General features: G+C 34.6%; 1 long non-coding RNA gene across 1 annotated transcript in view; it reads left to right on the top strand.

Moving 5' to 3' along the window:
- The window catches only part of LOC745936 (uncharacterized), a 126,173-nt gene that overhangs the window by 65,891 nt on the left and 36,785 nt on the right, over positions 1-23,497 (top strand). The window contains exon 2 of the long non-coding RNA XR_001715974.3: positions 12,309-12,425. This is a non-coding gene — a long non-coding RNA (uncharacterized LOC745936). The remainder of the gene's footprint in view (positions 1-12,308; positions 12,426-23,497) is intronic.

Below are 23,497 nucleotides of genomic sequence, written 5' to 3'. Positions count from 1 at the left end.
ATGCCCAAGCTTTCATTAATCAAGTTTAAGAACATCAGCTTTAAATGTAAATAAAGTCTCATCATCCACCTGCTTTGAAAGCCCTGTAACACTGTACATAACTAATACGTAGAATTCAGCAAATATTTGTTGATGACAGCAGCTGATATTTGCCTTCCTTGACATTGCTTTTTGATATTCATTTTCAAGCAGCCTCAATTCAACATGAAAAAAAAATCATTTTGGAAGGGGGTGAATTCACACAACCCACTTTCAACATAGTTCTCAAAGCATTTTGTAATAGACCAGCCTGACTGAGGCAACACCTAGCAGGCTGAAGCCTGTTCCATTTTGAACACACCAAGAACAGATTCTTGCTTTCATGCTTCAAAATATTCTTGTCTCAACTCCAGATCAGCCTTTCCATGAAGCATTCATTTTCTGTGATTTCTTATTTCACATATTCTACTTTGAAATAATTTAACATCATAACACTCAAACATAAGACAATATAAGAAAGAAAATAACTTGTATGGTTCTGTGAACTTTCCTTCTGCCCCCATGCTTGTTTAATCTCAGGGGGCACCTCTATTCTAGTGTTTTATCTGCTAAAACCCTAATCTTAATTTTGTCTATGGGAGATGCTAGTTAGAAAAGCTCATCCCTATCGATGAGAAGAAGTAAAGTTTCATATGAATTATAGATTTGTGAATATAAGCATTTAAGTTTCCAATAGTAAAAACACATAAATTAGTCTAAACGCTATATCTTTCTTAATTTGAATGTCCTTAGCACCATTGGTTATACAACTAATGTGAAAACAGCGTATTTTATGCAGTATATACAAATCAAATTTTTAAATGTTTTATAGCTTTATTTTCACTTGCAGATGTTCAGACTTATTCAACTTCATTCAAAAATAGTATTTTTAAAGCAGACTACACAATCTCTTAAAATCACTGTGCTTCCACCTAAGAAAAGGTTGACTGGCCTGTCACTTGTACCCATTTGTTAGAGAAAGTTCCAGAACTTCACACTTACACTACCAGTAAAAGTTGAATTTAACCTATTTGTTGACATAGTTACAATTATACTTCATTTATTTTGGTTGCTAACCTAAGAAAATAAAAGCTAAGCTGGGTTGACTGCTGTAGAAATACAAACCTATGTGATAGCAATGGCTAACATTTATTCATTACTCAACATATGCCAGGCACTGGTTTAAGGTCTGGTATCTTGTTAAATCTTCATAACAACCTACAAGGTGGGCACTATTATCTGTATTTCACAGATACAAAGACTGAGGCCCAGGGAGTGTAACATCCCAAACCACACAGTAAGAGATGGAATCAAGTCTCAAATGCCCATGTTCTGGCTCTAGACCAGTTGGTATTTAAATATAACTATAGAGCAATTAAAATTAAAGAAAATTAAAAACGAAGTTTCTCTGTCACAAGCCAAATGTCATGTGGCTAGTGGCTACCATATTGGACATGACAGACATAAAATATTTGCATAATCATAGAAACTTCTATTGGATGGTGCTGTACTAGATCACTCTGCCTTACCAATTACTAGGAAAAAAAAATTAGATTACAGGTTTTTGTTTTAAATCACGGATGACTTTAATCTGTAAATGACATCCACATGTTAAATTTGCTGATTTTTCTCCCTTATTGACTACAACTAATATTTTGTTATAACTAGCCATTCATTACGCAGGCAAAAAGTTTTCATTGAGAAAATCTAAGTGGCAACGATCACATCCTATACACAGACACTAAATAATGCTTGAAACATCAAGAAAACGGGCTGAAACGATGAACCAAATTAAAAAATGTTTCATCTCCTGGCTCAAAAGGGAAAGATGGCTTATAAGAAAGTATGAAAGGATTATAAAATTAAAATTAAAACGTAAGACAATTAAAATTTCTGCTGACGTACCTCTTAATGCTTAAATAGCAATTGGAACATTGGTGATATTGGCCATAAATACCACAGTCCCAAGTCAAAAACATAAAATTGACATTACATATACTTAAGTTAAAGTGGAAATTTGAGGGATAAATTTTGAAGCCTAGCACATGGCAATAAAAAAATCTGTATAGCAAATTGGGAGTTAACAATAATTTTAAAGTAGGCTTTATTTGATAAACAATTGCACCATCAATTTCATTTAAATAGCAGTCTCAGGAGGAATTAGAACGTTCTATAGTTGAAACGCAGCATTGAGAAGTAAAGGGGAAAAAGGCAACTTTACTTTCCCTTAATAATACCAAAATATGTGTTAAAATAAAGTAAGTGAGCTAAGATTTTCAAAGGCAATTTGATTTCTATGTGGGGTTGTCATGCAATACTACATGCTGTTAGAGAAACTTACTCTTGGTACAACTTGGCTAATACTAATCTACCTTCAGAATTCTCGTTTTAAATCCAAGTTAACAGTTTCACAGGTTCTTTTTTAGTATATATTATGACTTACAATGTGTAAAATCCTTCCAAATAATGTTGGCCTAAAGTGCCTGCTAAATCCACTTCCATTTGGGTTAAAAGACTTTTGAATGGGCATTAATGTTGGTGCTGGCAGGACAGACAGCACTTTCTTCCTCATTCCAATAATGAACATTCTGTGGGCCTCTTGCTGTTTAGAGCGCTTGCAAAATAGAAATGTGTCCTGTTGTCTACTAGACATTTTAATAAAATTTCTCGAAAAATACAGAGGAAAAGCTCAAGTAGTGACTACAGGATGTCAATTGTTAAGATTTTGTGTCTGTAGTCATCTCTGGTCTTGCTTTCTTCTGTCTGCCCTCTCTCGAGTGTGCACGGCAGCTGCAGCCCCAGTTCATACTGGAGACTCCGGCCAGTGTTTGAGGAGTTATTTATAACCACCTCTGCTAGACTCGGTCTAGGTCAGACAAGAGAGTGTTGAAGACCAAGGGAACCTGTAAGACTCGGCTGCTACTGTGAGTCCTCAGGGATTTACATCGAGTACCCTTTTGTCGTTGCTGTTGTTTTAAAAATGTCAGGAGAGCAAAATTTAGCATGTGGAGTTCTATTATAATCTGAAATACTTATACCATCAAAAGTAAAACTTCAAAGGGATCGTGATGTCTCTCTGCTGACTTCCAAAGGCAAACGTTTAAGGGAAACAACAATACAATGAAAATTACCAAATTATGAAATTAAAAACCTAAAGTAAGGGGCGTATACATATAGACTTAGTGATATTTTTAATATCTGAAAGCTGATATTTTAAGTAATTTTTTAGGAAGAAAGATAGAAGTCTCCATTTCTTGAAACCTTAGCCTAAGTCTTTTCTATGTTTGTTTGAAATTTTTGCCAAGTTTCCTTACAAAGTATAAGTATATAAAAGCATGACATAAATTGCTAATGGTATCCAGGTCTCCAATTAAAATCCCCAACTACCAGGAACAAATATTGCATCTTCTCAGGGTAAATTAATGTTTAGTAAATTCAGACTTTTGCATGTTTATATAATTATACTTGAGACATAGTTGGAACAATAATAGGACATTATTTAATTTGTACCTCTGAATGTCATGACCAAATGTTAAAAATAAACATCTTGTACTTGCATACACCAAAATAATGTAACTGAACAAATCTAATAATTTATGATGTTAATTTTATCTTCAATATTCCTGGTACAGTAAAATTAAGATCACTGAATAAACTGATAATTTCATCAGATTTATGTCAAATATTTAATTTATTTGTAATTTTAAGTTGTGTTCAAGGGAAATTAGAAAATATTTTTAAATTCATATTTACTCCAAAATTTTAAAGCTTATAAATTCAGACAGTCTCACTTGAGTCCCCAAATATCTTAATTTGCTTTGAAGAGAAAGTATTTTTTCTTTCATTCATATAATTCAAAACAGCTAAACAGATTCTACTTCAACAATTTAAATGATTCACATGTGAGAACAAATATGGAAAATCTAAGCCCCAAACAAAATTGCAGACTTAAATTATAATGATAATTTAAAATGTGTGTAATATAATTATAGTATAGGGTCTGCTATAATGAGCTCGGCGATACTATATCTATATCAAATGTGTTAGGACCGCGATATTAGATATGCCTTTCTCTGAGCATTTTTTTACACATTTCTGAATTACGATACCTGTGCCAGAATCAGTCTACTGTATCAAGGATTTTTTGGATGGAGAAATGAATTTTTTAAATTGTCAAAACATGATAGAGCAAACTTTCATTTTCTACATAGAATCTACTAAAATATGAATATCAACTATGTATGAATTTTAAATGTATAAAGATAGTATGTACTCATTTTGAAAATATCTCTGTAAGAAAGTTGATACATAAATTGATAATTCAGATGGAATAATTTTATGTAATGAAAGTAAATTAGAAACTTTTTTTACAAATATAAATTAATAATCATCTGTTCTTCCACGTAAATGCTTAATTTTTTTCATATAAATACTTTTCTTTTAGACATAAAAATATGTCATACTAAAATGCAGACCCTCTTATGGCACTTATATATTTTTTGAATATTAAACTAATACTCTATTGTTGAATTGACAAATATACATCATTACTCCATATAAAAGTTTAGTGTAGTAACAGAAAACTATTATGCACACAGACAATTGTGTTTACAGTGAGTAGTTCTATGACAAAACAAAATTATCCTATTTGTTAATTGAAAGGGAAATACGGCTTAGATTAAAAAGTCATTGATTCCAGGTTGAGGCAGGAAGGCAATGCAGAATTATTGTCTTGAACAGTCATGGGCAATGTACTGTGGATTTAAGAAACAAAAAAGGGCATAGTATTCAACTGCATATATCCAAATAGTCATTCATTCATCCATCCATTCATTAGTCAGTCCATCCATCCATTCATTAGTCATCCATCCATCCATCCATCCATGCATCCATCCATCCATCCATCCCTCAGTCTATAACCTTTCATTTAACCAAAGAACAAATTAATAATATCAATGCATAAAATATTGCATCTGTGCCAAGATAGTACTGAAGAATACATAATGGGCATATAACTTATCCTTCTACTGGGGAGACATACATATAATTAATTAACATATAAAATACAATTAATTAAAATATACAATACAAACTCTGGTGAGATATATCTATCTATCTATCTATCTATCTATCTATCTATCTATCCCTATGGTAGCACATAAAAAGGTGTGATAAATTCAAAATTGGGAAGAAGAGTGGGTTTTTTATAGGAAGGTAGAGCTGAGTCTTGGTGGACAAGTTTGGTGCCTTTAGTAACAGGAAGCTCCAGAGGTTACTGCGTCATTTCATCACTTCCAAGCACAGATTAAACACATAGCTGGGGTTCCATAGATGTTGACTGCATAAATGAAGAGAGAGAAAACTGTCCAGGCTGAGAGAATAGCATGAGCAGGTGGAGAAACAGAGAAATACCCTGTGGCCTTCAGAAGGAGTTACAGGTGTGGCTGGTGTATGTGGTAAGCGGAGAGGTATAGTGGGAAACGAAGCCCCAGAGACAGGGGCGAGCCAGATGGTGAATCATATGGAAATTATGAAAACTGATGAGATAGCATCTCCCCTGCTTTGAACTCTGTTGAAAAAGGTAAAATTATGTTTGGACACTGATCCATGAATCAATAAAAAAAAGCAGAAAGATCAGTGCAAAGACAGAAGAACGAGGTCTTGAAATGATGCATATTTTACAATATCTTGTCTTTCCAGTTCAAAGAAATCTTCATTTTTCAGAAATCAGAGTTGGACAGAAATAAATTGACCCCAGGGGAGTGATATTTTTCCTGTAGTTAGTAGCCTTTTAATAATGACTAGTTTCTGAATAAACAACCTGCATAAATAGGTCTCTATCTCTAGATCTATATAATTTGCTACTCCTGTCAGCGTGGGAAGTCACTCCCTCTTCAGCAGAAGCCTGCCAGGCCTGGACGCCAGGTGTGTCCCTTGACTGATGAGGGGGCCGTAACCTGCTGACCCCACCCCCACCCCTGGTTTCCGGGCTGCCTTTTATCCGGAGCCCTCACTTCATTTTCACTCACTCTCTCTAAAAACACCAAGAAACCCTGGGCCCATCATCAGCTGTCTACTGTCCCCAAGTCCCAGCTGGTGTGAACTTCCTGGCTTACTCCTTCTTGTGCCTCTTGACCCTGATTTTGGATTCTGATTCAAGTTTAGGTAACTCCTCCTCTCTAGTTGCTGATTGTGGCTGGATTTTGGAACTACCTGTCACCTTTCATTTACCTTTATCAGAAATCCTGAATTAGGCTTTCTGACATTGCCTCCCTACCTGGGATTCTGACACTAAATCTAGGCTCGAAAAGCTTCCGGGTTTTATTTATGTTTTTATTTGTTTGGGTCTTGTACGGCATCAGCCTTTATCCTAATAAAGATAATCCCCGATTTCTAACAATTCACATGCCGAACAAAGACGTGCATACTGCAGAGCTCTGCCACGTGTAACTTTAATGCACACGCCGTGCTAGGTGCAAATTGGCACATTGGGTTCCTAAGGACGGCCCGTCTGTCAGCAGGCAAGCAGGCCCTGCTAGAGTGCCCAGAGAAGCTTGAGGTGGGTTTTCAAAAATGCATTCTAAATCAAAGCAAGTGCATGTAAAACAGAGTACCTTTTTAAATATTTTAATACAATGATATTTTTAAATTTTTTTACAAAGAATCTTGAGTGAATGCAGATTCTTTTTCTAGCCTATCTCCCTGCAATTTTGGATTGTACGAGTTAGAATGTAGTTATGTATAAATATAAGCATAGAACACTCCTTCACAGCAGAAAATTCTTCCTAAGAGCCTGCTGCTGCTTGTGGTGAGAAATATGTGAAATAACTCTTTTACAAAGTAATAGAAGTTTTAAGTCAAATTATGCTAATTTTTTCATAAATAGACACAAATTCAGGGGTGTAATAAGATGCAGTATGAATCATGCCCAATCTTCTAGACTGCCCTTATGGGAGAAAAAAAATATTTTTCTTGTTAGAAGACAGAAAAAAAAAATGGTATGTTAAGCTATTTCCCAAATGCCTGTTGACTTATTAATACATATTTAAGAAATACCTCCACCAATAAAATCACCTATCTTGGACTTTCCTAGGAGTTTCAAAAAAATTAATTTAACATACTTTCAATAGTGTAAGAATATTTCTTTTGGCATAGCCATTGCATTCTGTGGACACAATGGCCTGTTACGTAAAATAGACCATATAGAGCAGTTAATTTTATAACTTTATTCAGAGTTTTGCAGGGATTATGTGATGTTTCAGCAGTATGGATACATTTTTTTCATAAATATCAGTTCTCCATAGTCCACTAACTGCTGCTGCAGTGTCTTTAAATGTCAAATGACTTTTATCGCTCTTCCAAAATATTTAAAAAGGATTTTTGTTTGTTTGTTTACATCAAACTCTCACTCCTATCCTAGAGACAGTTTTAAAGTTTCTCAATGCTGATCTATCCCATTACCACAATTACCACCACCTCTACCACCGTAATACCACATGCAATCACAGTCGACTTGCTGGAAAAAAAGGGTAATTAAATCCTGAAATAAATCAAAGGAATATAAATTATATATGCAACAAAATCTATAGCAAGTGTTCATCAAATTGGCTATAATCTCCTTTCCCTTAATATTATATGTGTGCTGAGAGTCTGTCTACCTTCCCTCCTTCCTTCCTTTTACTTTTCCTTCCTTCCTTCCTTCCTTCCTCTTTCCTTCCCTTCTTTCCTTCCTCCCTTCTCTTCCCCACTTTCTTTCTGCTTTCCTTCATTCGTTTCATTTTTGGGGGTTTGTTTCTTTTGTGTCTTCTTTCATTTTATCATTGTATTTCTTTCTTTCTTTCTCTTTTATTTATATTTTGCACCTTGTGCCCTTAGCTTCCTAGTCTGGGCTCCTTCTGTTTCTTCAAATGCAGGCTCTGCGTATACATAGCACAGAACCTGCTTTCTTCCGGCCACAATTTGAGGGAAGAGATGACAAACATAGGAAAAGTCAGTGGAAAAGATGGTTGAGATAGTTCGTTTCAGCCTTGTATTCTGTCCTGCTATTTTGGTGATGTTTGTTATTTAGTGTGATGAGAGTTCTGTGCTGTTGCTAAAACTTACAGAGGGCCAATAGGCAGAAGTAGCTGCTATGTCTGTTCTTGGAAGTTCTTGAAAATCAAAAGGAAAACATTAACAATTCTTTTGGGATCCATATCTTGTGTTTTACTGAGGTGTCCTAAGGAGTCATCTCTCTGCATATTTTTATAGGAAGCTCTCCAGTGGTGCCTTCTGTCTGTCTCATGTCTGTCTGGTGGAAACTGGTGCCTGAGGCCATGACACAAGTACTAACTTTTCCTGCCTCCACATCCTCTGAGTCTCCCTGTCTTTGCAAGGCCTAACCTGCTGAACTTACGCACCCTTACCATGGGTACAACTGTGGGCCACTTCCTGGCCAAACTATCCTGGCTCGTGAACTTATGTAGACAAATTCACAATGTTCTTAGGTTATGATTTATGATTTGTTTTTGAAATTGCAAAATCACTTTGATGTGAACTGCTGTTCTCCGAAACCATTCCAGATGTTTTTAAAACTCCAGAATTATCAAACAAAAATAAAACGTAGTAATAATAATAGCTAATATTACGGAAAGAGAGCTCATCAGTAATTTAGGTTTGGCAAAGTATCTTGGCCTGGTTTGTGAATTTTTTTGGTTGGGCAAAATTTGTTTGGCCAAGCGTTTCCCCCTTAATTTTTAGGCCCCTGAGTATTACAGAGGAAACTTAATCCATATGTTTCTGGTTCACTGCCTCTTAAATCGTCAAAATGTTGTTTTCCAAAAGCTTTTTAGTGTTAAAAGAATTTATCGGACACTACACAAGTTCTCGAAAGTGTTTTTTACCTCAACTGGTAGATCCCAGTGGACATGAACTCAAATTCTTAGAGTTTGGTTCTAAATTTAACATCAACAAAGCTTGACTGGGGACCAAAGCAGCCCGACAGCAGTTAGTGCTTTGAAAAGTACGACATTATTGGAAGAACACATGTGTTGAATGGAATGTACAAGTAAAAGCACACCAAAAAGCAAAGTCTGAGGGATGGATGGCAAGCCTTCCAAGGAATGACTGTTGTGTAAATTTCTATTTGATGAGCATTCCTTTACATTCTAATTTTCCAGCCACTTCTCCCCAGGCCCTTCAGCTGTATTATATCCTGGGTAATTCCGTTTCCTATACAAAAAAGCGATTTTTTTTTTAAAGTAAGTATTCTGATAATCTTGTCAGAGTGAAAAGGATAAAGAAAAAGACATAAGAACTTATTGTTTAGAATGCATCTTGTAATTTCCATAATTCACTACAAAAAAATCATTCCCTGCCAGTTTATTTGATTTAACATCATCCAAAGTGTAAGGTTACACGGAATAAATAGTTAATTGGGTTAATTTAATAGCAGGTTAAATCTTTCTTTTATTTTGTCTAAAAGGCACATTAAAATAGTGCAATTTTCAAGTGGTCTTGGAAATCTAAAGTAGATTTTCTTGATAAAAAAAATATATATAGCTTTCCCACTGCTGAGTTTATAGTGGGAGTTGCTGGCAAGCTTCCAGTTCACCGCATGAAAATCTAAGCTGCCTGTATAAGTGCAGAATTTAGTGTTGGGTCTTAAGGTTTTGTTTGGCATCTTGCCAAAGATGTTATGCATTTAGCTGGGAAAATTGCCTAGAAGTTAATTGAGAGGAAAACACTAATATACAACCTCCCCCCCTAAAGAAAAAAAAAAGCCACAGATATGCATATGGTGCTGTTCATTGATAAGATTTGTATGTATACAATAAAGACTTATAGTAAAGTTGCTTAGAATGGATTTTCACTGATTATCCACCCACCATATATCTGCTCCTTTGAGAATGCTGGTAGTTTCTCCAGGATCAGGATTTCTCCATCACAGTGCCTGCTCGGTAGAGGTACGAGATCACTGAAGTTCCTTTAAAAATGTTACTGACCAAAGGATAGTTGATGATTCAGGAATTCGGAAGAGAATATATATCAATTTAATTTCATAATCAAATATCTTAAAAGGGACACTTTGGTGCAGGATCTCAGTGTCTTCTCTCCAGAGAAGATAGGTGGAATTTGCTCTGTACTCTCCTATAAAAGGACACTTGAGCCTCCACTGAACTTCTCTTTTCCCCCCGAGAACCACCAGTGCCTGGGTAAGCTCTCAGGCTTGGTCTTCTCAGGGCTGAAGGAGCACTTCTTGTTCAGAAATTCATGACTTTTTAATTTTATCAATAGTCCTTTTTACCTGAATTTTGCATTTCCTAACCCTGGCAGCTAACTTGTATTTTCTTCTCTCCTGAATTTTCTCTCTAGTGTGATAAATACACCTCTCCTCTTTAGTCTGTGACCTTTTCCCTACTGTGGCATGCCTCCCCGCCAACTTTGTTTTGTCTTTTACTTTTCTTTTCTGATCAATAATCACGACAGAGACCCACCAGAATCACCAAAGAATTAACTGCGTGTATGTCCCACTTCAAAACGAAAGTAAAGAAAGCCGGTCGTATATTTTTGTTCATTGGATTTAGATTAAAATTTATCTGGGAGAACCCACTCACACAGTCATGCCCAGTAGTAATTAAATCACAGTTCCCCATACTTTCCATTCCTCCACAACCCCCTCCTTTCTTAGAGATGCCTTAAGCCTTGGATAGAAAAATAACACTTCCCCAAAATCCAGTCCAGCCTGAAGCTGGAAAGCCTTGCTCTTCAATGACAAAGCTCGCAGTAAGTGGGCTTCTTGGTCACTTTCAGAGCCTTTCTTTATGGTTCTCACTGTGGTCTTGCAGAAAGAGCTTGGAGGGGGAGGGTAGTTAAGACAGAAGAACAAAGCTGGGGGGTACGCTTTGGGCCCGAAACCGAGAGAAAAGTGATCCTTTCATTAAGACGAGTGTTCTTTTGTACCTGCACTGTATCCTTTTGATGTGTTGAGGTAGAAAGGATATGAGGAAAGAAGAAACAATGAGAGTTGCTACTGTATGAATTCCTTCTCCTTATACTTAATCCTGTCCTTATTGGGGCCTTGGGTGGAAAGCTGATAATTTTGGTGAGCCCTAAAAGGAAGGCAGTGGCTTGAATTCCTGCCACCATCCCCTTGATAATGAACAAGCCTAATGAATGTGGGTAAGTGGTAAGAATCTGTGACCAGCTGCATCGGGGCAGGTAATACAGCTCAGATTTAATTGGGAGCAGGTATTGGAAGGCTGTATTACTTTAATTGGTGAGGGGTTTTCTAAATGGAAAGGACAAAGTATAATGGACAAATTGTGTAGTACAATAGCACTTAAGCTGGGATTGTATGCATTCGTTAATCTGCTGAGGAATGAGGCAATTCTAAACAATTTTCTCAGTGAAACCAACTCCAGAAAGCTTGTCCCTTTTGTTCTCCCTTGGGAAAATGCAAGATTGAAACAGAAAATACCTTTACCGAGGCAATCATTTGCCACGTGTGGAAAGCGGATACAGCTGTAAACTATGAAAAAGGGATCTTTGTAGTACAATAAAGGATGGAAAAAGAGATAAAGCTTGGGATAAGAGTGGGCCTGTCAGTGCATCTATAGGAGGAATAAAGTGATGGCATTTACAGTGACAGATGAGACTCTAAAGAGAAGGCAGGACAGTTTAGAGAGGGAAATTTGATATTTAAAAGAAAGGGCTGTGATAATTAAAAGTAGCATTACATTAAGCTCTTATGCATATCATTAATGACAGAAGGAAACTGGTGGCTTTTAAAAAGTTAATGATTCCTATAAAACCATTCTGGATACCTTACATTTTTTAAAAAGTCTGTATGAACATAAACCTGGCCTCTCAGGCTGTATTTCTGATTCCCAAATTTGCTTAAAAATATAAAACGCAATGAAGTTAGAATTAAACTCCAGTAACTGTGTGTCATTGTCTACGGAAGAGTGCTCAAGCACTCCTCAGTTAAGAAAAGGATGGACTGAGACCAGCCGCGTACACATTGCTGCAAAGGGCTCTCTTATTAAGATGTGGGCCTGAAATGAGCCCAAGGGACATTCATTGTCAAACGCGCATTAGTGCCTTGTTTCTTTTGATAATTTATATTTGACAAAATCCAATAGCATATCTATGGAATGGCATTAAAACTGCTTCCAGATTTGTGGTTCAATGATGAGTGAGCTCTGACGAGGTTGCTTAACAGGATTCTCAACAGGTTGAAACGTAAGAGTAGAAGAGCAATTGTATTGAAATTCTTAATGGGGCTTTTACACTTGTATATTTCATTACAGGTGGGAAAACTGGAAAGATTGAATGTCCTTTGGAGTTCACAGAGGTTTGGCAGTGGGAGGAGAAAAACAAAACGAAGCATAGTGGGAGTGTTGAACAGACTTTCCCAAGATCCCCAGGTGGGTTTCATGTATTGCCTAATGGGAAGAGTGGGAACGATTCAGCTTTTCACACTGGCTGAATTATCTTACCTGGGCTATTGTTCACAGCTAGAACCAAATCTACAAAGCTACAGTTTATCTAAAGAATTCTTTGGAAAGAAAACTATTTCACTATCCACACATCTAGATCCCACATATTGGACAACGCAGGCTGTAGCCTCAGTCTCTAAAGTCCAGACTATAAAATTAAAAAAAAAAAAAGTTCACAGTGTGAAATCATATTTATTCTAAAAGTAAAGAATAAAACCTTTTCTGGCCATTGGTGCATAATAGCAAAATTTTGCTTGAAACTCAGCCAAAGATGCCATAAACTATAATAAAACAAAAGATACCTCATGTTCATCAAAGTATATTCAGAACGAGTAGTCAGGAGACTCACTACTTTCACATTGGAAGAGATATTTCTGGTAATGGCCACTGAAATTCACTACTGGGCTTCCACATTAAAAAATTAAAGCCTGTCAAATTCCTTGGGCCAGGGTAGAAGTAAAATAGAAAATAAATAGCTAGAGTTCCAAACCATTATCTGTTTTAAAGATTGTGATGGGGAGCATTGAAGTGCTAATCTATATTGTAATGCCATCCAATCTTTTGAATGGAGTGCATGTATGTGTGTGTGTGTGTAGTTTGAATATGATAAAAGTTGTTAATATGTGACTATGCTATGTGCAAGTGTGACAAAACTCAAAATCAGAAAAAAATTAATTAGAACACATCAAGTTCATATAAAACTGCTATCCTTCTGGCCGCTGGAGTTAAACTGAAACATTTTCCTGTACTTGCCATATCTCCACATTCATTTCTCCTTACCAAAAGAAGAAGTAGAGAATGTCTCTCCTCGTAAAAGTCGTATATAAATTTTAGCTAACAACCATTCAGTGTTGGCAATTTCAACTTATAAAAGAATCCATTACCCCAAGAGCCATTTACACTGGGAATGTGAATAAGAAGAATCTTGACACACACACAGGCAGGCGCACACACACACACACACACACACACACTTATTGATTACCTACTACGGGTCATTTAATCCAGCTAGTTGATGTTATCTGCTTCTTAACAACCACAAACTCAGCAACTGTAGTTATTTTCTACAACATTCAATTAGGGGTTTAGTAATCATAAATATCAACAAAATAGAGATTTTAATTAAATTTAGTAAGGCAGAAATTATACAGGTATAATTATACTCTTTTCTACCACTGAGCTATGCAGAGGTATAATCACTAAGTGGAGAAATTAAAGTAGCATTCTAATAGAACTTGGAAGTTCTATGAGATGAATTCCTATATATTTAGATACTATCCCCTGAAACTTCTGCTTCTGTACCTCTCCATCATCCTTTAACTTTATGACAATGATATTGGCTAAAAAGAACACCTGACTGTCCTCATGTAAGGAGAAATCTTTAATGTAGGACATTGAGGTTTCAATTTTATGTTCAATATTTATCATTTATGCTCTACATCTATAAAGTGAGGGAGGCAGATACAGAGAGGGGGAGACAGGCATACACACACACATGCACACACACAAGCACACACATATATACACATCCACACATGGTTAAAATAAATATTAAATGTTATCACAAGACAATAAGTAGAAAAATATTGTAATGAAATTCACAAATAGTTTCATACATGGAAAAGAGTTTGAAATTTTAGGAGGCATATTGTTACCTCTTTAAGTGACAATAATGGATAAATAGTTTAGGAATCTCAATGAAGAAGTATTTTCCTCTTAACCTTTATTAAACATTCCCATGTATATGTATGTATGGCCAGTAAAGGAAATTACAAAGTAACAATATTAAATATTATCATTCTTTGTGTATTTAGCTAAAATATATCGTCTAGAGGGAAATATATTATTTTAAATAATAAATTTATCTGATGCATCTTTAAAATAAATTATATTTACGCATTGACATTGAATAAAGTCTCTGAAATCTCACAAAGTGAATATTGACGGTTCTATGTTGGTATTATTCAACTATGTCTGGAGCATATACACATTTTGTGCTTTTGTAAAATGTAATTAATTAGTCAATAAAATAAAATGAACTTCTCAAGAGAAATGCCTTTCTATTGTTCAAAACAGATATTGAAACATGAGAAATGAAAAGAAAAAAAGGGACAAAGTGGAAGCTTCTTATAGTTAAAAAAAAAAGTATAGCGTTACAAGTGAGATTACCTGCATAAAAGCAGGTTTCTAAAAGTCATGCCCACTTCATAAAAAGGGCAAATAAAATATCCACTGCACCAAACCATAGTAGAAGAAAATAAGTTTTCATGTTTTCAAAGCTCTGGTGTAGAAAAATGTTCTATGAGAAATAGAAACATTAAATCTGTGCTGCACTCAGGTGTTGAAGCTAGAATTTATTTATTTATTTTTCTTACTGTAGACAACACAAATTTGTTACCTTACAGTCCTGATATGAGATTTTTAAAATTTGGGAATCTCAAGATACATATCCCAAAAGCTCTAGCAGAAGAAAAGACAAAACCATCTATAGAATAAATCCATAATACAGGGCATCTAGTAAAGCTACAGAAAAAAATAATGCTGCTAAAAATGAGCTCAATGATTTCAAGGAACCACCACATAAGGAAATGTGCCAGCATGGAGAGAACCAGCAGATACAACAAATAGGAGAACTGTTATTCTCACATACCCAAATCGATACAATAACCTAAAAATGAATGCAAAATAATTGTGTTTAAAGTAATTAGTGAAAATTTGGAATGAAAATCACATTAACAGAATAGCAGGTTATGGGGAAGAAAGTAGAATTCTGAAAGAACCATGTCTTAGTCAATTTTCTGCTGCTATAATAGAATACCAGAGACTAGGTAATATGTAAAGAAAGCAGAGATTTATTTCTTACAGTTCTGGAGGTGGAGAAGTCCAAAGTCAAGGGGATTGCATTTGATGAGTGACTTCTTGCTGCATGATCTCATGGCAGAAGCGGGAGGGGCAAGAGAGCACATGTGAGAAAGAGGAGAAGGGAGCTGAACTCAGGAACACATTCCTGCAATAACTAACCTAACCTGTAATAATAGCATTAACCCATTCATGAGGGCTCTGGCCTCATGAAATCACCTCTCAAAAGGCCTACCTCTCAACACTATTGCATTGCAAATTAAGTTTCCAACATATGAACTTTGGGGGATACATTCAAACCATAGCAAAACCACAAATAATTCCAATTTTATACTACCTGAACTCAAGTAATAAAAAAATACATATTTATTTTTATGAAATGCCCCATTATATTTGTGTTTATAGAAAGATGAATTAATTAATTCATTATTTCTATATAATTGTTGAAGTTTAGTAAATGACAATGTATAAATAGCATTAGGTAATAACTGAGAACAACCAGTAATGACAGAAAAAAGAAATGATCATGAAATGTTAAACTTGACTGTGGAAACATTGACACTTTCCTAGAGGTCTTTGAAAATAAAAAAGGAATAAGTAAAGTGTTTCTAGACTTGTCAAAAATAGGAACCCTTGTGGTGTGGTGTCAGCAAAATGGTAGACTAAGAAGTTCCAAGCTCTTATTCCTCAAACATAAACACAAAAAATAAAGTAAAATAAAACATAAACAGTGTGAACCAACTTTGTAGAAGCTCTGGAAAATGATCAAAGTTTTACAGCAACTAAGTACATACTCAATCAAGAAAAAGCCATCTTCAAAATGGTAAAAATGTTTAGTGATGGTTTTATTCTGCATCCCCAAGACCCTTCATAGTAGATGATGCTGTGCTTTTCAGCAGTGACAGATTAGTTACCAATTCCCCACTTCAAAGTGGAGGAAGCAGAGCAGACTTTACTTGAAAATTATTGTGTATGTTCATCCTAACTGGACTAGAGAAGCACTTGAAGAACTGACTTGCTCATCTCTGTCTTGTATAGTTCAGAGTACAGGTAGGAAAAGCAACAGGAAAGTCTCATAAAAACCACAAGAGGACAAAAATCCCACAGACATCTGGAACTAGAGATTCTCGGTGGAGACATACAATATACCAGCTAAGGCCCAGAGGGGAAACATATTGAGACTCTTTGGGAAATTAGGGCATTCAAAAAGAATTCTGTATACAGGGGGATTTAGAACATTACTAGCATGCCCCAGAAAGACACATGCTCAAAATTCCTTAAAAACCATTAATCTTTCACCCTGGCTGAATCCCAGACTCATGGAAGGCCTAGAAAATCATGAAGAAGTACATTAGCACAGAGGCAGTCTATAAAATCTGAGAAAGGTGACTGTCCATTTGTTTGTTTGTTTGCTTGGGGTTTTGTTTGTTTTTGTCTGTTTCAGATCCTGAAATTCAAGAAAATCTTTGCCAAAGTATTAGCTGAGTGCAAGCTAAGGTATCAAAATAGTGAATACACACACCAAGGAATAATCTTTGCAAAAATACTTTGTCTCAAGACAAATAGAACACAACAGACTTTAATAATCAAAACAGAAACACCAACATAGAGAACCTAAGGAACGAAGAGAATCTGATTTCCAAAGTCACCACATTATAAAAATCAAATGCCAATCTTCAACAACAACGAAAACAACAAAATTCGCAAGGCACATAAAGAAACAGGAAAATGGCTCATTCAAAGGAATAAAGTGATTAATTGGCATAAACTGTCCCTGAGAAAGCCCAGATACTAAAGTGACTTGACATTTGCTCAACTAGATAAGAGTGTGTTTCGACAAAGAAGTAAAGGAAATTTGGAACATAATATTTTATCTAAAGGAGAATATCATCAAACAAAGAAATTATATAAAAGAACCACACAAAAATTCTGGAGCTGAAAAGTACAGCAACTGAAGTTTTTAAAATTACTTGCAGAGATCAACAACGGATTTGCAGAAGATTAGTGAACTCGAAGATAGGAAAATTGAAATTATTGAGTCTGAGGAGCAGAAAAGAAAAAGGAATGAATAAAAGTGAATAGAACCTAAGGAAACTGAGGGACACCATCAAGCAGATCAAGGAGAAGAGAGAGGTAAAAAAGAGTAGTAAGATAAATAATAGCCAAATACCTTCCAAATATGAAGAAAGACATGAATATACAGATAAAATAACCCCAACAAATACCAAATTGGATAAACCCAAAAACATCTACACCAAAGCACATTATAATCAAACTGTTGAAAGCCAAACAATGACAGAATCTTAAAAGCAATAACAGCAAGGCAATTCAACAAAATAAAAGGGATGTTCAATACAAGTATCAGCCAATTTCTCATCAGAAGCCTGGAGGCAAGAAGGCAGAGAAATAATATATTTAAAGTGCTGAAAAAAGCCAGGCACGGTGACTCATGCCTGTAATCCCTGCACTTTGGGAGTCTGAGATGGGTGAATCACTTGAGTCAGGAGTTTGAGACCAGCCTGGCGACCATGGCAAAACTCTGTCTCTACTAAAGATAGAAAAATTAGTCGGGTGCAGTGGCGTGCACCTGTAGTACCAGTTACTTGGGAGGCTGAGGCAGGAGAATCACTTGAATCTGGGAGGCAGAGGTTGCAGTGAGCTGAGATCATACCACTGCACTCCAGCCTGGGCAACAGAGTGAGACTCCATCTCAAAAATAAATAAAATAAAATAAAATAAAATAAAATAAAATAAAATAAAATAGGGCTGAAAAAAAAACCGGTCAATGAAGATTTTTATATTTGGCAAAGTTGTTCTTTAAAAACAAGGGAGAAGTTACAAATAGTGTAATTTATTTACTGTTCATCTGTATTCCCAGATAAAAAATAATAATTTTCTTGTTTATCTGTATTTTCAGATAAACAAAAGCTAAGGGAATTCACTACCACTAGAACTGCTCTATAAGAAATTCTAAAGGGAATCCTTTACAATGAAATAAAAAGACAATATGCAGTAACTTGAAGCCATATGAAAATACAATGTTCTCCTGTAAAGATAAATAAATGGGCAGATATAAGCCACACTACCGTAATTTTAGTCTATAACTCCACTTTTTATTTTCTACAGAATTTAAAATACAAAAGCATAAAAAGAAGTTTAAAGCTGTATTATATTATTAGTCACTCAATGTATAAATATGTAATTTGATATGCTTATGATAAATTGTAACATATTTATTATTAATAACGAGGATGTAACTTTATAAGAGTATATTATGCAATTGAGGTCAAGTTATGATTAATTCAAATTACTTATAACCTTAAGATATTATATGCAATCCCCATGATAATCACAAAGAAAACATCTATGGAATGTAAACAATAGGAAAGCATAGGGGAATCAGACATGTCACTACAAAAATCCAATAAACGCACAAAAAAACTCAAATGGAGAAAATGAGAGACAAAGAAGCTATGAGATGTATAGAAAGCAAATAGCAAATGGCAGAATTTCCTTCATATCAATATGTATTTTTAATGTAAATGGATTAAGCTCTCCAATCAAAAGTCATAGAGGCAGAACAGAAAAAAAAAACATGATTCAACTCTATGCTATTTTTAAGAGACTCACTTTATATTTCAAACACAATTTGAAGGTAAAGAATACAAAAAGATATTCCAGGCAAGTAGTAACTAAAGGCAAACTAGATATTATATTAATATTAGTCAAAATAGACTTTAACTCAAAAACTGTTACAAAAGGCAAAGAAAGGCATTATATGTTAATAACAATTCAATTCGCCAAGAGCATTTAACTATTATAAACACATATGCATAAAATATCAGAGCCCCAATATATATGATAGAACAATGACAGATTTGAAGAGAGAAATAGACACTTATACAATAATAGTTAGAGAGTTCAATACTCCCAACTTCAATATTGGGTAGAGCAATAAAACAGAAGATCAATAAGGATTTAGAGGACTTTAAACAACACTGTAGACCAATTGGATCTAAGAGACACACACAGATCATTCCATCCTATAACAGCAGAATACACATTTTTCTCAAAGGCACATGGAACATTGTCCAGTATAGTTAGGACACAACCAAGACTTAAAATTTTAAAAAGATTAAAATCATGCAAAGTACCTTGTCTGATTACAATGGAATGAAGCTAGAACACAACTAAGTCTTAAAATTTTAAAAAGATTGAAATTACACCAAGTACCTTGTGTGGTAACAATGGAATAAAGCTAGAAATTAATAAAAAGAGAAAACTAGAAAACTCAAAAATACGTGGAAATTAAGCAAAACACCTTTAAACAACCAATTCATTAAAGCAGGACAAGAAAAATTAGAAAATATTTTGAGACCAATAAAAACACATGTGGAACCTCATGAGATGCAGCAAAAGCAGTGATAAGGGGAAAATTTATATCTGTAAATGCATACATTTAAAAAGAAAAATGTATTAAATCATTAGCAATATTTTAAATGTTAAGAAGCTAGAAAAAATTAATAGAATGAAGTGAGGGAAAACAGTCAATAATGACAATTGGTACAAAAAAAGGAGAGAGAACAGCTAACGAAAATCAACATTCTTTCTTGATAAAAAGCACCCAATAAACTAAGGATAAAAGATAAATTCCTCAACAAATTTATATGAAAAGCTTACAGATAACATCCAATATTTAAAAATAATCAACTTTTTCTCTAAACTCAGAAATAAGCAATGATGCCTGCTTTGGTCTCTTCTATTCAACGTATTACTGGAAGTTTTTTCTTTTAATATATTTTATGTGTATAATTTTTTTGTTGTACTTTAAGTTGTAGGGTACATGTGCACAACGTGCAGGTTTGTTACATATGTATCCATGTGCCATGTTGGTGTGCTGCACCCATTAACTCGTCATTTACATTAGGTATATCTCCTAATGCTGTCCCTCCCCCCTTCCCCCAATCCATGACAGGCCCTGGTGTGTGATGTTCCCCATCCTGTGTCCAAGTGTTCTCATTGTTCAATTCCCACCTACTGGAAGTCCTAATCAGAGCAATAGGCAAGGGAAAGAAAGAAAATGCATCTAAATTGGAAGGGAAGAATGAAAATGATCTCTGTTCACAAATGACATAATCTTAAATGTAGATAAGCATAAAGATTTCAGAAAAACTGTTGGAATTTAATAAACAAATACAGCAAAGTTGCAGGATAGAAAATCAACATGCAAATATTAGTTGCATTTTTTTCTTAATCACTTAATAAATCATTTATTTGTAAATCAACACATGTGCTATACAGAACCTAAGAATTTAGACAATTTTAATAACCCATAAACATGTTGATTCCATTTGCAGATTTAAATTTTGTATAAATAGCAGTCATTGCATTCATATAACTTAAGTGTACTTTGTTTATAATCTCATTTATGCTACCGATACTCCTCAGAAAAAAACAGATTCTACTTGGTTCTAGCTGAAGTATTATGAACTCCAAATAATGCTTTGAGGACCTCCAAAGGAAAAAAACAAACAGATTCTACTTGGTTCTAGCTGAAGTATTATCAACTCCAAATCATGCTTTGAGGACTTCCAAAGGAAAAAAACAAATTCTACTTAGTTCTAGCTGAAGTATTTTCAACTCCAAATAATACTTTGAGGACATCCAAAGGTAAAGTACTAATCCCTTTGGCCATTTATTGAGAGAGAGAGACAGACAGAAAGAGAGAGAGAGTTTTGAAGCAACAATGTAACAATGTACCATTAGTAAAACTGCTGTGCAAAATTATCCCTCAGTCCTATTAAGCTTACAGTTCAGTTGATTTTGTTGTCCTCACCTAAGTATATACAATTCACACACAGGAAAAAAACACTAAATCAAAATGGTTATTTTCACTATTTTGCTTAAGATTCATATTTAAATATAAATCAAGAAGTTAACCTACCCAGTTTAAGAGACACTTTTTACATTACAAATGTTTTTTAAAATGTTAAAGTGATACATTATTGTAAATATTTATGGTCTATGTACTGTTTCATGTAAAATGTGTATCAGTCAAATCAGTGTAATTAGCACACCCATCAACTCAAACATTTATCATTTATTTGTAGCAAGAACATTCAATACATTATTAACTATAGTCACCCTACTGTGCAATAGGACATCTGAACTTATTCCTCCTAATTTAACTTTGTACCCATTAAAAGTGGTTTTGTGTGCAAATAATAGACAGATGTTCAACATGCAAATATTAGTTGCATTTTTTACGCACTAACAATGAACAATGTAAAAAGGAAATTAAGAAATAAATTATATTTATAAGAATATCAAAAAGAAAAAAGACAGGTATAAATCTAAACAAGTAGATAAAAGACTCATACATTGAAAACTACAAAACATTGCCAAAAGATTAGATAAATGAAAAGACATCTTGTTCATGGATTAGAATACATAATCTTACCAAGATGACCTCACTACCCAAAGCAATTTACAGATTCAATGCAATAGCTATCAAAAATACCAAGGATTTTCTTTTTGCAGGAATAGAAAAATTCATCCTAATGTTTATATGAAATCTCAAGCACCTTCAAGAGCCAAAGTCATCTTGAAAAATAAGAACAAAGATGGAGGAATTACACTTCCCAATTTCAAAAGGCACTGCAAAGACCTAACAGTGTGGTGCTGGCTTAAGGACAGACATATAGGCCAATGCAACAGATATAGAGCCTCCGAATAAACCTTTGCATATAAAGTCAATTGATTTTTAGCAAGGGTGCCAAGACCATTTAATGAAGGAAAGGACATTCCTTTCAACAAAGTGAACTTAAGAAAACTGGATATTCACAGGCAAAAGAATCATGTAAAACTTGTAACACATGCCACTTACAAAAACTTACTCAAAATGGATCAAAGACCTAAACTTAGGAGGTAAAATTCCAAAACTCTTACAAAAAATAGCTTGTATGACATTGGATTTGGCAGAGATTGCTTGCATATGATACCAAAAGCATAGGCAATAAAAGAAATAGTAAGCAAATTGGACTTCATCAAAATGTAAAATGTTGTACATCAAAGGATGCTATCAAGTGAAAATATTTGTAAGTCATATACCTGATAAGTGATTAATATCCAGAATGCATAAATAACTTCTAAAACTTAACAAGAAAAACAAACAATGGTTAAAGGACTTGAATAAACATGTCTCCAAGGAAGATACACAAATGGGCAACACGCAGTTGAAAAAATGCTCAGCATCACTCATCATTAGCAAAAGGCAAATCATAAACACAATGAGGTACAACTTCACACGCATTACAGTGGCTCTTATTGAAAGAAAACAAAAGTGTTAGGAAAATGTTAGAGAGAAATTGCATCCCTTGTGCAACGCTGGTAGTAATGTGAAATAGTGCAGTCTTTGTGAAAAATAGCATGGCAATTCCTCAAAAAGTGAAACCTAGAAGTACCATACGATCCAGCAATTCCACTTCTAAATAGACACTTGAAAGGATTGAAAGCAAGGACTCAAAGAGAAAATTATACCCTGATGTTCATAGCAGCATTATTCAAAATAGCTGAAATGTGGAAACAACCCAAATGTCTGTCAATCATCAACAGATGAGTGGATATAAGAAATATGCTATAAACATACAATGGAATATTATTCAGTCTTAAAAATAAATGAAATTCCTCTGAGACATACTACACCGTGGATAAACCATGAATGCATGATGCTAAGTGAAAGAAAGTAGACACAAAGGAAAAACGTAGTATGATTTCACTTATATGAGGTACCTAGAAAAGGCAATTTAATAAAAGCAGAAAATAGAACAGAGGTTACCAGGGTCTGGGGGTAGGGAGTAAAGTGGGGGTGATATTTAGTGGGTACCAAGCTTCTGCTTTAGATGATAAAAATGTTCTGGAAATGGATAGTGGTGGTAACTGCACGACATTATGAATGTCACTGAAATGTACATTTAAAAATCACTTACGGATGTTTTATGTTATGTATATTTTACCACAATTAAAAAAAAACTAAAAAAAGAAACTCCCTTTCTACTCCTCACCAATATATTACTAAATCACAAAAGGAGCCTGTTTTCTGACAGTGTTCAAAATTCTCCTAGCATTAATAATTATAATCC

This window comes from Pan troglodytes, chromosome 12 (genome assembly GCF_028858775.2).
Source record: "Pan troglodytes isolate AG18354 chromosome 12, NHGRI_mPanTro3-v2.0_pri, whole genome shotgun sequence".
In the NCBI taxonomy this organism is placed as follows: Eukaryota; Metazoa; Chordata; class Mammalia; order Primates; family Hominidae; genus Pan; species Pan troglodytes.
This window is presented reverse-complemented; position numbering and strand designations above follow the sequence as displayed.